Source organism: Cyprinus carpio, chromosome A5 (assembly GCF_018340385.1).
Source record: "Cyprinus carpio isolate SPL01 chromosome A5, ASM1834038v1, whole genome shotgun sequence".
NCBI lineage: Eukaryota > Metazoa > Chordata > Actinopteri > Cypriniformes > Cyprinidae > Cyprinus > Cyprinus carpio.
This window is the reverse complement of record NC_056576.1, coordinates 2,107,501-2,111,955: the sequence shown is the minus strand read 5'-3', so window position 1 is coordinate 2,111,955 and position 4,455 is coordinate 2,107,501.

Sequence of the window (4,455 nt, the reverse complement as noted above, 5' to 3'; positions counted from 1 at the left end):
TCTGTAATGTGCATCGTTTGTAAATCACTTTGGATAAAAGCATCTGCTAAAGGATTCTACAGTCACACAGATCAGATTCACACACACACACACACACACACACACACACACACACACACCACACACACACACACACCACACACACACACACACTCCGCTGTCCTACACAGATAGCAACGACCTCCACAGTCTGTTTTTAGAGATTAGCCCACACCTTGCTCTAAGGTAAGTCGGGTGGGAGGTTACAGCGATCAGAGCAGGACTAGTGTAGGTCGGTTAGCCTCCAGCGGGTCAGACATGTTTGGCCTGGTCAGACGCTTCACTTCCAGTGTCGTTTCCCCGTCTGTATTAGTTAGCCGCTCCAAAGGTGATCTGCTCCGGGGTATTTAACTCCCCATGAAACACACAACTGCATTTTTAATCACAATTGTTTAGTGGTTGTGTGTGTGTGTTCCCTTCAAGGTCATCAGATAAGCCAAACCTTTCCTTTTTTATGTGACTGGATTCATTTAAAAAGGAATAATTGCTTATGCATACATTCTTCAAAGCGTGTTTAACATATCTTTTTGTGTTGTGCTGCAGTGTCATTGCATAATATATCAACCTGTAACGTTCACCTCCACACAACATGTTCTGAATTAGTTTGGTTTCGTTTTATTCATTCAGCAGTAATGTCTGGATCCACCATTCTGGGTTGTTTTAGTTAAGAAATATGAAAAATATTGTTGCATTTATAAACGCTAGTTTGCTATTATATTCATTTTCTAAGTGTGTCGCATAATTAAATCACCATATAATGAGATATCGTTTTGCTGGATTACAGAAAAAGGGAGAAACTGGTGAACCAAACCATCTGAGTGAAAAATTCGGAGCAGAAATTTAGCATTTCAAAGGCACACAAACTAATAAATTGGCTGTGAAGCTGTAATGAAATAATCTTTCAGCCCATTTGCATCTGATGTGAAAAGATCTCTGAAACTTGTGCTGTTTGTGTGCATGTAAAATATCTCAGCCTTCCTCCTACGGCTTTTTGGCATCGTGAATGTTTTGATGTTGCTGTCCACCTCAGAATGGCTCAAATGAAAGCAGACTTTATTTAATGGACATAAAAACCACATTCAAAAGCTGCAAATGAGCTGTGTTCGTTCAGCGACACACTAAACACACGCCAGAGACTCGCGAACTACTTTTTCTGTTCGCTTTCATCATCAGACAGACACAAAGCAGGTTCAGCGTGATGTTATCAGACCGTCCTAACCATCAGAAGAATTAGAGAAATGTCTGCAGACTCGATATGTTCAACAGATTCAGTCCAACACATCAAAGCTCAGATCCATCACAACACTCTTTCTGTTCTGTCTATCAGCCTAATACAGTAAATAATAATGGAAAAGAGCGCACTTCTCCTGAAAGCAGACTGTATTTATTTACCAGTTTGTCTTGCCACAAATTTGAGTGGAATAAATGAGCATGTTGAGTCTTTTGAACAAACAGCCATGAGGTAGTGTCTGACACGGCAGAATAAACATGTGTTTGTGTCGAGGAGCCAGTGTGTGTGTGTGTGTGTGTGTGTGTGTCTCAGGTTCGACCCTGTAGTTTATGCTGTTTTATTGACTAGAATATCCATGATATTTTGATATCCAGATTACATGAGCTCTGTTCTGCTGTCTATACGAGCAGCTCCCTTCTGAGGAAGCACCCGAAAATAAAACTTCACAGATATTAGTCAGGGAAGCCCATATTTAATATTTGACAGCAATTAAAATGAGGCTGTGAAGGACTGAAGTACAGCATGTTAAAAAAAATAAATAAATAAAAAATCAGTAGATAAAAACTGCATAAAACAGTGCCGAAAGTTGTGAGTTGTGAAAATTACATAATCTATGTCCTTCATACAGTGCATGCCATTGTAAAGACTGTAAGTCCGTTCTTCGTCATCCACGTTAAATTCAATATGACTAAAGTCTATAAATGACTGATTTGGAAGGATCTACATACACAGCACAGGCTTTCAGTGCTGATTGAAATATATTTGTCTTGTCAGATTTGTTGTCATGTTCTGATAAAAAAACAAAACTCCAGTTCTTTCTTTCATCCTTTCTTTCGTTCTTTCTTTTTTTCAGCTCTTGGCAGTTCTATGATCAAACTTTCTTTCTTTCTTTCTTTCTTTCTTTCTTTCTTTCTTTCTTTCTTTCTTTCTTTCTCTCTTTCTTTATTTTTCAGCTCTTGGCAGTTCTATGATCACCTCTGAAAATGATGCTGCCTAATAATTTGTCCAAAAGGAAGTGTCTTTGAGCTCAGTGGTGCTTTCCTCAAGAAAACACTCACAGCTTTAGGGACCAGAGCTGTTAACTCAAGCTGCCAGTCATTTCTTTGACGAATCCTGTTTTGACTGGATCTACAGAGCAGAAAGGAGATTTTGTTTGTAGGTAATAATTTCTTGAGACTGCTCATTAAGTGTCACATCACTGAGGTGTTAGTTCATGCTTTGTGTCATTCCTCTTTGACCGAATTCTTGTGGAGAAGATTAATTGTGATGTATAATCTGACAGAGCTCTCTATATCAGCGTGTATGTATGAGAATAACTTTATTTCATCACTCTCACAGGTTTCAGAAATGGATGAATAGAGTAACAGATACTGACTGTATTCACAAGCACGCTTTCTTAAGCAGACCTTGCTTAATTAGTGTCCACTATAATAAATCAATCAATTAAAGGACATACTAAATAAAAGGACAGAATAAATGTATTCTGTGAGACGAAATACATGAGATGAGTGATGTCAATTCTTCCATTCATTGCAAAGACACTTGAGCGAGTTGTGTTCAACCAGCTCTCTATGTTTCTTGTACAGAACAACCTCCTGGACAGCAACCAGTCTGGCTTCAAAAGCGGCCACTCAACTGAGACTGCCCTGCTCTCGGTTACTGAAGCCCTGCGACTGGAAAGAGCAGCTTCCAAATCCTTGGTACTCATCATGCTGGATCTGTCTGCTGCTTTTTGACACCGTTAATCACCAGATTCTACTGTCCACCCTCAGAAAGATGGGCATCTCTGGAACTGCACTCCTGTGGCTTAACTCCTACCTCTCAGGTAGATCCTTCATGGTGTCTTGGAGGGGTGAAGTTTCTAAGTCACAACTTCTTGATACTGGGGTTCCTCAAGGCTCAGTACTTGGACCACTTCTCTTCTCCATCTACATGACGTCATTAGGATCTGTCATTCAGAAGCATGGCTTTTCTTATCACTGCTATGCTGATGACACTCAACTCTACTTCTCATTCCAACCAGATGACCCGACGGTAGTTGCTCACATTTCAGCCTGTCTGAGTGACATTTCTAGCTGGATGAATGACCATCACCTTCAGCTCAGCCTTACTAAGAATGAACTGCTGCTGGTTCCAGCTAACCCATTGTTACATCACAACTTCTCTATACAGCTGGGTTCATCAACCATTACTCCTTCCAGGACAGCCAGAAACCTAGGAGTTGTGATGGATCATCAGTTAAGCTTCACAGACCATATTGCTACAAAGGCCCTGTCCAAGACAACCACTGGTGCTGCACCAATATACCTAAACTCACTAGTTCAAACTTATGCGCCCTCCAGAAGCTTGCGTTCTGCAAGTGAACGGCGCCTTGTGGTGCCATCCCAAAGAGGTTCAAAATCACTCTCACGGACCTTTTCCTGGACTGCTCCCAGCTGGTGGAACAGCTGAGTCTTTAGACACATCTTTTTTTGCCAGCACCTGACCAACTAATACTAGCACTGACCTTTTCTTTTCTTTTCTATTCTATTCTATTCTATTCTATTCTATTCTATTCTATTCTATTCTATTCTATTCTTAAAAAAAAAAACAAAAAAAAAAAAAAAACACCATAGCTACGTGTACTGCGCTACACTAACTGAGACTTGTCATGGCACTTGTATACTGTCTTTTCTCACTCATTGGTCTGATTGCTTCTATTGTTCTCATTTGTAAGTTGTTTTAGATAACAGCGTCTGCTTAATGATTAAATGTAAATGTAAATGATGTAGGAAATCGCTTATACAGAAATTCACACGATGCACATGTTAGTTCGCTTGGACCTTTTTGTCTTTGAATTTTTCCTTTTTTTATTTTTTTGAATTGTGATATTGTGAAATTCATCTTTTAATCAGAAGCTTTTTATAATAAATATATATGACTCTATTTTCATAGTAATTAAGGCTGGAGTGCGAGTGATATGGAGTAAATGTATGATCTGCTCTGCTCTCGGATGAAGCAGCGAGTTCCTCGGTTCAGTCGGCCTCCTCATAATCCACATGATTCACTCTCTTCTGGTTGCCACAGAAACATCGGTTGAATGTCAAGTTTGGACACTGTGCCGGTTTAGAGCCATCAAGTGCTTTGAAATGAGCAGAGAATGCACAATAGCCTGTTAGAGAGCAGAGAGAGAACAATTCAGATGT